Genomic DNA, 13981 nt, shown 5'->3' with positions numbered 1-13981 from the left:
ACACCACGATATAAACCAGTAAAAACTAACATCGGAAGAGAAAAGAGAACATAGGTAACAATGCAAACACTCTTAAGACATAATAAACATATAAAAAATGATTCTTTTAACTCAATCCAAATAATGTTTTCTAATTCAGAAAAAAATGTAACACTTATATTTGGAAACTAAAAAATGTTATTTTAAAATACAAATACAGAGTAAACCCAAGTAGATTTTGGGGTTCACTATCAGTGTAACTACATGATAAAATTACTGGCTATTGGAATCTGAAGAAGTACAATTATGGTTCAAGTACCATGTTCATCTGTCACTGACACACACACACACAAAAATCACGAGGAATGCTTGCTTTGCTCACTTAATTAACTCTCTAAGTTCAAGGTTTGCTTTGGAATGCTTCCTGTTTCCATTTTCAGTCCAGGTAACAGTAGGGCAAGGCCAGGGCAAGGCAGGGCAGTACAGGCCCAGGTCCACGGCAGTGGCAGGGCAAAGCCAGGTTCAGGGAAGGGCCAGTGCAAAGGCAAGACCAGGATGGGACCAGAGCAGGGCAGGGCTGAGACAGTCCAGGTAACAGTAGGGCAGGGCCAGGGCAAGGCAGGGCAGTACAGGCCAGCTCCACGGCAGTGACAGGGCAAAGCCAGGCCCATTGCCAATGCAACAGCCCTCCCTACAAGGCTTCCACCACCTGGCCACTGTCGCAGCACGGCCATCCCTGTAAGCCTGACCCCCAACCCTGGCTGTAGCCGCCTGACCACCTAGCACGGTCACTCTCCTCCCGTTCCAGCACGCTGCAGTCTCCATCGCTGCCACCCACCCGCTGAGGCGAGGCAAGCCGTGGTGTCACAGGCTCCAGGTGTCTCCTCCTCCTCCTGGCACAGAGCAGCTGGGCGGGCAAAGCCAGAATAGCCTAGAGGAAGATGCGAGGGGTGGTAGCATTAAGAGCCTCAACTTGTCATGCCAGGGACTGGTGGCAGGGGCCAGTTTCAGCAAAGGCACTCGCACCCACCCTCCGAAGTACAGCCTCTCCTTTTGGCCCAAGCTGGCCAGGAACTGGGGCCTAGAGTAGGTGCTGCAGACACCACAGCACCCAGCTCCCCACTCCACAGGAACCACTGGCCCACCCGGGCTGCACTCCTCAGGAACAGGAGCAGCAGAAAAATTCAGACCCAGCCAGCCCTCCACACCCAGGTGCCAATTCCTGTTCCGGATGCCTCCACGCCCAGGGCCCTGTCCCCCATGGTGTCTGCTACTCCATACCCGGGCTGCCTGGCAGCCTCTGAGGCACAGACCCAGAGTGCATGGGCCCAGGAGCCACGGTGGGTGTGGGTCTCTCTGCCACGCTCAGGATTCCCACAGAAACACAGTGCGCCTGCCATGCTCCAGTATGAGCAAGAGTAGGTGGCCCTCTGGAGTGTGGAGTCCAGGGAGAGGAGAACTGCTCCTTCCTCGGATGCCACACTGTTGCTGCCAACTCTGCTGACTGCCCCCAGCAGTGCAGACCCTGATAGCACCGAACTCGCCCCCGCTTCACGGCCAGTCCTGCCCTCAATAGCGCACCCCACCTCCGCCCCCCAACGCCGCCAGTAGCGTATACCCGACAGTGCCTTTACCTGTCCTCCTCCATGGGCACTGCGACCCCAGAAAGTGCCCATAACCCACCCCCCGCACCGTAGGCAGCGCAGCCCTCTACAGTGCTACCAACTAATACCCCCAATGCAGGCAATGACACCCTGGATAGTGCCCCCAACACACCCCACACTGCGAAAAGTGCAGCCCCGATAGCCCCTGCCCTACCACTCTGGTCATGCTGCAGTCTCTGTCACCGCCACCACCAACCACAGTGAAGGAAGCCACTGGGCCGCACGCTCTAGCACTCAGCAGCCAGGCCCGGAGCAGCTCTGGCTGATGGCCGGCTCCTACCACTCCAACCACGCTGCTGTCTCCATGGCCATCTTCTCTGACTACAAAGGATAAAACTAGGTATCAGTAAGAAGAGTAATTTTGAAAACCCATACAATCACATGGAAGTTAAACAATACGCTCCTGAATGAATGACTAGTAGGTCAATGAAGATACTAAGACAGAAATTAAAAAATTTTATGAAACAAATGGTAATCAAAACACAATACAGCAAAACTTACGCTACACAGAAAGCAGAACAAAGGCAGAGATTTATAGCTATAAGTGCCTACCATCCAAACAAAGAAAAACTTCAAAATAACAATACATCTTAAAGAACTAGTAAGGACAAACTAAACCCAAAATAAGAAAATAAGAAAATAAGATCACAGCAGAAATAAAATTTAAATAAAAAAGTACAAAAGATTAAACAGAAAGTTGGTTTTCTGGAAAGCTAAACAAAATTGACAAACTTTTAACCAGGCTAAGAAAAAAGACAGAAGATTCCAACAAATAAAATCAACAGATAAAAAAAGAAAACATTACAACTGATATTTCAGAAATTCAAAGGATCATAACTGGCTATCATATGCCAATAAATTGGAAGCTTAGTAGAAATTGACAAATTTCTAGACGCATACAACCTACCTAGGTTGAACAGTCAAAACGTGCAAGACCAGAACAGATTGGTAACAGTAATGAGATTGAAGCCATCAAAAAAGTCTCCCAGTAAAGAAAAGCCCAGGAACGGATGGCTTCACTGCTGATGGCTTCACACCAAACGATATAAAGACCTAGTACCATCCTACTCAACTACTTTGAAAAACAGGAGGGAATACTTCCAAACTTATTTTATGAGGCCATTATTACCCTGATACCAAAATCAGATAATGACATCAAAGAAGGAAACTACAGGCCAGTATCTCCAATGTTGATGCAAAAATCCTCAACAAAATATCAGTGAATCAAATTCAGCAATACATTGAAAAAATAATTCATCATGATCAAGTGGGATGTATCCCTGGGATGCAAGGTCATTCAACGTACAATGTGATACATCATATCAACCAAATAAAAGACAAAAACAGTATGATCACGTTAATTGAAACTGAAAAAGCATTTAATGATATTCAACATCCCTTCACACTATAAATCCTCAAAAAAACTGGAACAGAAGAAACATATCGCAACATAATAAAAACCACATGAGAGACACCCACAGCCAGAATCACACCGAATGGGGAAAAATGGAAAGCTTTTCCTCTAAAATCTGGAACATGATAAGGATGTCCACTGTCACCACTGTTATTTAACGCAGTACTGGAAATCCTAGCTAAAGCAATCAGTGTAGCCCCGATACGGTTCCCAACCCACCCTGCCCCCTGCCACCAGCAGTGTAGCTCGCACCCAACACACCCAAACCGCTCCGCCTCCCCGCACCATGGGCTTGGCAGCACCCCACAGCGCCCTTAACCGGAAACCGCCACCCTCCCCACAGCCGCGCAGTGCAGCCCTGGATAGCACACTTAGCCCAGCCTACTGCTGCCGGCAATACAGTCTGGGATAGTGCTCCCAACCAGCTCCCCGACAAGGGCACTGCAGCCCTGGTTAAGGCCTCCAACCCACCCCCCGGTGCAGGCAGCACAGCCCCAGATAGCACACCCAAGGCGGGCAGTGACGCCTGAGATAGGGCCCCCAAACTGTCCCAGGCCACGGACAGTGGAGCCCTGGATAGCGCACTTACTCTGACGCCTTTCTATGCTCTGGCCAGCTTCAGTGTCCGCGGCTGCCACCAACTGCAGCGAGCAAAGCACGCCAGCGAGGCGAGTCAGTGAGGACAGCCACAGCCCCACAGGCTCCAGCCTCCAGCGTGCGGCAGCCAGCACCTCCTACTCCAAGCTGGTAAGGGAGCAGCCACGAAGTCAGACACAGACAAGGCTGGAATAGGGAGACGCCCCCACTTAACATGCTTTATATACCAAGATTATAAACTACGTGTTCTGATTGGATGAGAGGAAAAGGCTAGGCCTACTCTGATTGGACTTTATTTTCACATTCTCATTGGTTAGTCTAAGGCTTGCTCTCATCCAATCAGAACGTGAAGATAACATCCAATCAGAGTAGGCACAGCAGTTTTCTCTCATCCAATCAGAACATGAAGTCCAGGAAACTGGCCTGCACAACCTCAGTATATAAGGCACACTAACGGGAGTCACGTCATAGTGGGCTCTGTTGTGTTAGTCCATAAGTTTCTTCCACTGGCAGTTTAGAGCAGGCAGAAGCCGGTTCTGCCCCCATACTGAAAGCTGGAGCCTGTGGCGCCAGGGCTTGCCTCTGCTTGGTGTGTGGCGGCAATGGAGAGAGGCAGCTGGTGGTGAGAGCTGCTCCATGCCTGGCTACAGGAAGGGAAGGAGGAGGAGGAGGAGGCACCTACCACAGGCTGGAGGCTAGAGCCTGTGGGATTGTGGCTGGCCTCGCTAGCCCTCACCTCACTGGGTCGCCTCCATGTGGTTGGTGGCAGCGATGGACACTGCAGTTGGCCAGAGGTAGAAAGTCGATGGGGTAGGTGCGCTGTCCCGGGCTGCCCGCAGCGGGGACTGGTTGGGGTGTTATTCGAACGTCACTGTTTTGGCGTACTAGAATGTTATTCCGGGCGTCACTAGTTTCAGGTGTGCTGTGGGGACTGCACTGCTCTCAGCAGCAGGGGTAGGTAGGGGGGGTGTGGGTGGGGTGGCGGTGAGGGGGGGCGGATTGGAGTCACTATCTTGGCTGTATTGCTGGCAGCAGTAGGGCTGGTTGGGGGCGCTATTGGGTGCTGCACTGCCCCCGACAGGGGCGGGGTAGGGGCTGCTATTGTGGTTACACTGCGCGGCCTGGGGGTGGGAGGACTGGTCGGGGTCCTGACTGATCGGGCTTCATTGCCCACAGCAGAGTGGGGACACTCTCCGGGGCTGCTCTGCCCATGGTGGGGGGCTTCTTGGGGGCACCATGTGGGGTTGCAATGCCCGTGGCAGGGGTATAGGTTAGAGCCGGTATCCGGTGCTACACTGCTGGTGGTGGGGCAGGGGAGTGAGGGGTGCAGGTAGGTGCTTGGAAGGTGTGGTTTCAGGCGCTGTCGGGGCCACACTGCCCATCATAGAGGGTGGGTTGGGTGTGCTATTGGGAGATACACTCCTCGCAGCAAGGGGCGGTTTGGGGGCGATACCTGGCCGGTGGTAGGCGGGCTTGTGGGATGGGTTGTGTGCACAGTTCGGGGGCTGCTCTGCGGTCAGTGGGGGCGTGTTACTGGCTCTATCAGCTGCTGCACTGTTTGTGGTGGGGCTGGGTTTGGTGCGCTATGAGGACTATATTTCTGGCAGCGGCATACCGCTTAGGGGTGCTGACGAGGGCTACATTGTCCATGGCGGGATGCGGGTGGGGTGCGCGTGGGGTGCGCTATCCAGGGCATCATTCCCAGTGGCTGCGGGATAGTTGGGGGTGCTGTCTGCTATGTGGGGCTGCACTACCCGTCCTGGGGAGGGGGTTGCGGACCTTAAGGATCCTTGGCTGCACTATTGACGGCGGGGAGGAGGTTGCTGTGCTCTGCCTGGGGCGTCACTGCCTGCAGTGGATTAGGGGTCCTCTCAGTGGCTGCATGGCACACGGCAGGGGGTGGGATGGGGACGTGTTCTGGTGCTGCCCTGTCCGAGGTGGGGGCGGATTGGGGGCGCTATTGGGTTCTGCACCGCAGCAGCGAGGGGCGGTGTTAGGGGTACTGTCCTGGGGCCAACAGCAGCGGGTTAGGGGCGCTATCAGGGGCTGCCCTGCCAGTGGCGGCAGAGGTTGCAGCAACAGCAGTGGTCTCCAAGGAAGGAGCTTTCCTCCTCTCCCTGGACTCCAGACTCTAGAGGGCGATCTCCTCCTGCTCCTGCTGGAGTGCAGCAAGCGCACAGCCTTTCCGCAGGAATCCTGAGCAGGGCATAGGCCCCAACACCCGCTGTGGTTCCCGGGGCCACGACCCTTCTCTCTGTGTTGTGGAGACCACCTGGGACCCGTAGGCACGACAGACACGGAGTAGCGGACACCACGGGAGGACAGGGCTCTGTGGGTGAAGGTATGAGGATCGGGAACCGGGCTTGGGTGGGAGGGCTGGCTGGGTCTGAGTCCCTGCTGGTTCTGCTCCCCAAGGAGTGCAGGCCTGGTGCGCCCAGCTGTTCCTGTGGATTGGAGCCAGGCAATGTGGTGTTACCAGTATCCACTCCAGGCTCCAGTTCCTGGTCCGCTTGGGCCAAATGGAAAGGCTGGACTTTGGAGGGTGGATGTGAGTGCCTTCACTGAGACCAGCCCCTGCCATTCAGTGGCCAGGATGACAAGGTGAGACTCTAACGCTATCACTTTGCATGCTCGTCTAAGCTTTTTTGGCTTTGCCTGCCCAGCTGTTCCATGCCAGGAGGAGGAGGAGTTACATGCTGGCAACTTGCAGATGTCCTGGGGCTGCCACTCCCCTTGCTGCGGTTGGTGGCAGCTATGGAGACTGCAGCGACCCAGAGCGGTAAGAGGACGGCCAGCTGCGGCCATGGCAGGGGCAGGGCTGCGGCGTGGCCAGGTAGTAGGCGCTTTGCAGGGTGGGCCAGTGCATTGAGGGCAACAGCAACAATGGTTGTATTGACATCCACGCTAGTGGTGGCAGCAGCAGCAAGCCCAGGGGCTGGGAAGAGGGAGTAGGAGCGCTGAGGGGCCTGCCGGGCCAGGACTGGGCTGGGTAGGAAGCTTCGGGTGCTGTACCACAGTCTTGGTGGAAGTGGTGGAGGAACAGCCAGGGCAAGGAAGAGTTCTACCCCTTCTCTTGCGGTCTCTGGAGGGCGACCTCCTCCTGCTGGCGCATGAATCAGGTGGGAGTGTCAGCAGATTATCTCTTTCTTCCAATGTAATATAGTCATGCACTGCATAACAACATTTTGCCAGCGATGGGCCTGCATGTATCAGGGTAGTCCTATAAAATTATAATGAAACTGAAAAATTCTCATTGCCTAGTGACAGCATAGCCGTCTTAACCTTGTAATGCAACGCAGTACTCACGTGTTTGTGGTAATGATGGCATAAACAAACCTACTGAGCTCCTCTTTCTGTAAAAGTAGAACACATACAGGCCAGGCATGGTGACTCACACCTGTAATCCAAGCACTTTGGGAGGCCGAGGCGGGCAGATCACCAGGTCAGGAGATCGAGACCATCCTGACTAACACGGTGAAACCCCCATCTCTACTAAAAATAGAAAAAATTAGCCAGGAGTGGTGGCAGGCCCCTGTAGTCCCTGCTGCTTGTGAGGCTGAGGCACCTGAACCCAGAAGGTGGAGCTTGTAGTGAGCAGAGATCATGCCATTGCTCTCCAGACTTGGCAACAGAGTGAAACTCAGTCTCAAAAAATAAAAATAAAAAAGTATAGCACATATAATTATACACAGTACATAAAAGTTGATAATGAACAACTATGTTACTGGTTTATGTGTTTAATATACTATGGTTTTTGGCATTTTTTTAGAATGCATTCCTTCTACTTATATTAAAAAAAAGTTAACTGTAAAGATCCTGACCCAGTGTAGGCCTAGGCTAGTGTGTGTGTGTATTTGTGTCTTAGCTTTTACCACAACGAAGTTTAAAAAATTTGTATGCTTATTTTTTGTTCCGAATACTTACCAAGATACAACTTACAAAGAGAGGAAGCGTTGGGGCACCTCAGTGTGTCTTTTTAAAGCTAACGTTATCATTGAGAAAAAAAAAAAACACAGAAAAAGCTATTCTTCAGAAAGAGTTTGAGTGTTTTATGAATTGATTTGCAATTTCATGGTATCTTTATTGATAATACACTTTCAACAGTGCGATCATGTGCACATATTTTACCGAGGAGGCACTTAACACAGGCTGAATCTGCTATAGATATATTCAGCTGATGATCTGTGCCTGTTAGAATACACACCTGGTTCTTAATTACCGCTCTTAAACTCTAATGATGGTAAGTAGAAAGCTATGAAGCAAATTAAGACAATTATCTACATCCTAGCAAAAATTCCCTTTTTACCTGGAATACTCAGTGAATAAAATATCATTAATTTCTGGAACTTGGGAAGTTTTGCCTCAGTTCAGTGAATTAGGAAAATGAGTCTCTAAACAAATTAATAATGTAAACCAGCAGATTGTGGTCTCCACAAAAGTCAAGGGCAAGTAACTGCTGTCAGCTATTTGTAAATCCAGTCAAGGAAGAATAGTTTTGTCATAATAAAGCACATTTTATTATACATTTGTTATATGATGTTATTATATAAAATAACGTCACATTAATTAATGTTATTAAGGGAAATTAGATTTTGAAATATTTTATTTTCATTGCTCTATCTTAACTACTATGTTTACTTGAATGTTCTAGTAGCATGTAGAATCTAGTAAAATATCAACTATATAGGGAAATACATTGTAGATATTACTTACCTTTGAGTTTTCAGTGTCAGAAAGTTCATTGTCATAGGTAACCTAGTAAGCATAAATTAATAATTCTTCTGCATTTAATTAATTAATTGTATCATGTACATTAACCAGTTCATGTAATCCAAGTTAAATTTTGCATGCCTATGGCAGGAAGTTCTAAATCCCTAATGTACATCTCTAAAAGACCTGATTTCTTTCCCCAGACTTATCTCATCTTTTTATCTATCCATCTCTTTCTTCCACTAACAAAATATTCTATCTTAATAGCTGTAAATCAGTTGTATTACTAGTCCCATTCCATCTATGGGAAAATTCCAGTTGAGGGATGTTAAGTGACTTTGTTAATGCCACACAGCTAATCAGTAGGAAATAACCAGGAGTGGAGGCTAGAAACAACTCCAAATCTATAGTCAGCATTGCACTATGTTTGCCATGTACTCTCAGGCATACAAGTCATAAAAGTATTTCTCAATTATCTGGGAAATTTCTACACTCTGCTCCTTCTCAGGGTGTTCCACATACCCAGAGCCTATCACTCTGTGAGCCTTTTGAATTTTACAACTTTTGTTAAAATAAGATACCATTCCTGATGCTTTTTCCAATTCGTCTAAATATAGAGTGATTTTTATTTTTGTGCACTTCTTAACCATTCGACCTATTCCCTTATGATGCCATTTGTCTTTACCAGCATTGTTTTTACATTTTATAGGTATTTTCTTCTCCACTAAATTAGGGGCTCTTTGAAGATAATAATTACCTTGCTGTACTTTAAATACAGCCAAATTTGTTTTTGGTGTATTGATTGCTGAAGAAGTAAAAACGGAAAGTATAAGCTACCAATTGTATTCAGTTCAAATAGTGGCATACCTCAGATATTGTGGATTCAGTTCCAGGCCACTGCCATAAAGCAAGTCAGACGAAGTGTTTTGCATCTAAAAGAAGTTTTGCATCTAAAAGTTATGTTTCTACTACACTGTAGTAAGCGTGCAATAGACTACCTTAGTATTTCTGTATATGTCTACCTTATCATTTCTGCCTATTTAATATATTGGCTATGGGTTTGTCATAAATAGCTCTTATTATTTTGAGGTATGTTTCACCAATACCTAGTTTATTGAGAGTTTTTAACATAAAGGATGTTGAATTTTATCAAAAGCCTTTTCTGCATCTATTGAGATAATCATGTGGTTTTTGTCCTTGGTTTTGTTAGTCATGTAAATTAATTTAATGTCATCTGGATTTCTTTTTGAATTAAAGCAACCATACAAAAAAAGAACCCAGTACATTAACCATTTCAGTCACCCCAAAGTTGCTTTCAAATGCTCCCAGTGTGCATGTATGCATTTGTACTTATTTGTAATGGAATGTAGATGCTGGGTTTTTGCTTTTTGCATTTAACAGTTTTTCTTCATCTTCCTGTTTCTTTGTGGGGGCAGAGCACACATTCTTGATACTTTCATGGCGGTATCACATCCTATCACATAGCTGTCATATTCTGTATTTAGTCATCCCTATTTTGAGTACATTTGGTCGTTTCCAACTTTTTGCTATTTTAATCCAAATATTATTATTAGTGAGAATCCTAGCCGCAGGGAATGAGTATCTCTTTTACCTTCTCAAGTGTTTAATGAAAGCTCTATCATTATTTTATTTTATTTTAGACCGAGTTTTTCTCTTGTTGCCCAGGCTGGAGTGCAGTGGCACAATCTTGGCTCACTGTAACCTCTGCCTCCCGGGTTCAAGCGATTCTCCTGCATCAGCCTCCCAAGTATCTGGGATTACAGGCACCCACCACCACGCCCAGCTAACTTTTTTTGTATTCTTAGAAGAGGCGCAGTTTCACCATGTTGGCCAAGCTGGTCGTGAACTCCTGACGTCAGGTGATCCACCCGCCTCAGCCTCCCAAAGTGCTGGGATTACAGGCGTGAGCCACCGCCTTTACTTTTACATCCAAGATATCCTTTCTAGCCTAAAAAGTAAAAGATACACAAAAGTCCTTAAGAGCTGAAAGTGTGTTTATGTGTAATTATGTAGTCCTGCAACTACCCGCACCCACTGTGCTACAGGGAGCCCCACATACCCCCTGAAGGTGTCCGTGCTGTGGAGGCAGCATCATTCTTGTTTTATCTGAGGCTGCAGTGAGCCAAGACCATGTCACTGCACTTCAGCCTGGGCAACAGAGCAAGACTCCATCTCAAAAAAAAAAAAAAAAAAAAGCTTTTTGGCCTTGATGTTTTGTCTTGTGTAATAAACTGCTCAGGAGAATTACGTTGTTGTGTAACTGTACCTTGAGAGTATAAATGTGTCTTGCAGTTCAGCCCTTCCTTTTCACATTGCAAACCCTGAAAGGCTTCTCCTTGCTGGCTGCTTCTAGGATCCCTCTCATACTCATGGCTTTTGTCAATTATGGAGAAGGAAAAATTGGTACTTGAAACACATTAGTTGGAATTGTAAGATAGTTTCTAAATGTAGTGTTGCTTACCTATGTCCTTCACAGAGCTTCAGGGCAGGAGAATCACTCAGCATTCTCCTCAGAAACTCGGAAATGAGCCCCAGCAGCGTCCTCTGAGCCACTGAGCTCCCGCCCCCAGGGTGACTGTGAGCCCTTTAGTTTTGTTCCTCCTTTTGCGTGCTGTGCGTCTATAAAGCTAAACTGTAATAACAGATTCTAGAAGTTTCTGTTGTGGGACTGAGGAACTCTGCAGAATATGTTACAGATCTGGTTGTAAATGATCATGGTCATAATCTAGACATGCCTTTTATTACAGCCACCATGTTCTTCGGGGCTCTGTCTTCTAAGATTTACGGTCTTTTTTGAGATGGCATTGAACTAGGATTGGTCTAAGTGGTGCTGAATAATAGCTGTAATCTGGCTTGGTAGTTGGTTGAAGCATGAAGTAGTGCTTCTTAAACATAAAAAATTTGTCTGCATGTTTCTAGTTTGCTTCTCCTATGTCTAGTTATGTTCATTGGAAGTGTCCCAGCCAGGCTTAGTTCTTGGTTGCAAAGTCTCAAGGAAGTGTTTGTGAGTTTACTTTCTTGTTTTGTGAGGCAGAATCTCACAGTATAGCCCAGGCTAGAGTGCAGTCGTGTGATAATGGCTGACGACAGCCTTGACCTCCTGGGCTCAAGTGATCCTCCCACCTCAGCCTTCTTGGTAGCTGGGACTACAGGTGTGCGCCACCATACCTGGCTAGTTGTTTAACACAACTTTTAGTAGAGATGGATTCTCACTGTCACCCAGGCTGGTCTCAAACTCCTGGGCTCAAGCGATCCTTCTGTGTCAACCTCTCAAAGTGCTAGGATTGCAGGTGTGGGCCACACCACACCTGGCCTATGAGTTTACTTTCTATACCAGTGTGTAATGAAGTCCACACTAGACTTAGGAGGTATTTGTATTCTACGGTTCTTTTGCTTATGCTTTGTACTTGTGTTCTGCAGAGCTGATGGTGGCTGACCTCATGTTCCCATGGTGAGTTGGTGGTCTTCCCTGTGTTCTGTGGTTAGGAAGTCCTTACAAAAGTCCTGTTACTGGAGAGTTATCATACTTGACAGAGTGCATACACATGTGTGTATAAAATATTTTATAGCAAACATTTTGTTAGTGTAGATATGATATGCTGGATCCTGAAACTTTGTAGGAAATCCTAAGTTCTGAACATGTCGTTCAGTTCCATTAATCCTGAAAATAATTATAAAATCACATTTCCTAGAGAAATACAGTATATTGGTATGAGTGAAAGCTGATAATTATATAGGTGAGTATGATAGTCATAAACTGAAATTAAAATAACAGTTGAGTAACTCAATTCTGTCCCTTGTCATCCATGGCTTATTATTCTTGCAAAGGGACATTACCTATGTGATGTAGAATTTGCATCTTTGCTATGATGCATGGAGTGACTTTGCTCCCTTATTAAGAGGTAGTATCAGCCTTATTATTATTGTTTTTTATGTCAAATTTTTAATTTTTGTGGCCACATAGTAGGTGTATATATTACAGGAGGTTACATGAGACGTTTTGATGCAGGCATATACATGAGAGGTTTTGATACAGGCATACAATGCATAATAATCACATCAGGGTAAATGGGCTGTCCATCCCCTCAAGCATTTACCTTTTTTGTATTACAAGCAATCCAATTATAATTTTTAAATTATTTTAAATGTACAATAAATTATTGTTGACTGTTGTCACCCTGTTGTGCTATCAAATACTTGATCTCATTTATTCCACTTAACTGTATTTTTGTACCCATTAACCATCCCCCCTCCTCTCGATCCCCCTACCCTTCCCATCCTCTGGGAGCCATCCCTCTACTCTCTGTCACCCTGAAGTTCAGTTGTTTTAATTTTTAGCTCCACAAATAGTGCAATATGTGAAGTCTGTCTTCACATGGCTTATTTCACTTAACATAGTGTCCTCCAGTTCCATCCATGTTGTTGCAAATGACAGGATCTCATTCCTTTTTATGGCTGAATAGTACTCCATTGTGTATCCACATTTTCTTTCTAAATGTCTATTGATGAACTCTCAGGTTGCTTCCAGATTATGGCTATTGTGAATAGTACTGCAATAAAAGATGGAGTGCAGGTATCTTTTCAATATACTGATTTCCTTTCTTTTGCATTTATATCTAGCAGTGGGATTGCTGGATCATATGGTAGCTCGATTTTTTTGTTTGTTTTTGAGAGACCTCCAACCTATTGTCTATAGTGGTTGTACTAATTTACAATCCCTCCACAGTGTATGAGGATTCCCTTTTCCTCACATCCTCACTAGCATTTCTTATTGCTGTCTTTAGGATAAAAGCCATTTCAACTGGGGTGACATGATATCTCATTGTAGTTTTGATTTGCATTTGCCTGATGATTAATGATGTTGAGCACTGTTTCATATTCATTCCTGTTTGCCATTTGTATGTCTTCTTTTGAGAATTATCTATTTAGATCTTTTGTCAATTTTTAATTGGATTATTAGGTTTTTTCCTGTAGAGTTGTTTGAGCTCCTTGTGTGTTCTGGCTATTAATCCCTTGCCTGATGGGTAGTTTGCAAATGTTTTCTCCCATTCTGTGGGTTGTCTCTTCACTTTGTTGATTGTCTTCTTTTCTGTGCAGAAGTCTTTAACTTGATGTGATCCCATTTGTCCACATTTTTTGCTTTGGTTATTTGTGCTTGTGGAGTGTTACTCAAGAAACCTTTGCTTAGTTCAGTGTCCTGGAGAGTTTCCCCAGAGTTTTCTTATAGTAGTTTCATAGATTGAGGTCTTAGATTTAAGTCTTTAATACATTTTGATTTGATTTTTTTATATGGTAAGAGAGAGAGGGATCTAGTTTCATTCTTCTGCAAATGAATATCCAGTTTTCCAAGCATCATTTTTTTAGGAGACTGTTCTTTCTCCAATGTGTATTCTTCTCACCTTTGCTGAAAATGAGTTCACTGTAGATGTATGGATTTACCTCTGAGTATTCTCAGAATAGTAAACTATTCTGTTCCACTATCTGTCTGTTCTTATGCCACTAACATGGTTTTTTGGTTTCTATAGCTCTGTAGTAAATTTAAAGTCCAGTAATGTGATTCCTCCAGTTTTGTTCTTCTTGCTCAGGATAATTTAGG

The 13981-nt window shown here is 45.8% G+C and overlaps 1 long non-coding RNA gene across 1 annotated transcript; it reads right to left on the bottom strand.

Moving 5' to 3' along the window:
• Positions 1–825: 825 nt before the first annotated feature.
• Positions 826–3829, bottom strand: LOC117085769. Its single transcript, XR_004438075.1, has 3 exons — positions 3647–3829; positions 1798–1964; positions 826–910 (listed from the first exon to the last, which is right to left on the bottom strand). It is a non-coding gene; the product is annotated as an uncharacterized LOC117085769 (long non-coding RNA).
• Positions 3830–13981: the final 10152 nt, after the last annotated feature.

This window comes from Trachypithecus francoisi, unplaced genomic scaffold, assembly GCF_009764315.1.
Source record: "Trachypithecus francoisi isolate TF-2019V2 unplaced genomic scaffold, Tfra_2.0 Contig00584, whole genome shotgun sequence".
Taxonomy (NCBI): domain Eukaryota; kingdom Metazoa; phylum Chordata; class Mammalia; order Primates; family Cercopithecidae; genus Trachypithecus; species Trachypithecus francoisi.
Note: the sequence above shows the minus strand (reverse complement) of the source record. Positions and strands in the feature narration are given on the sequence as shown.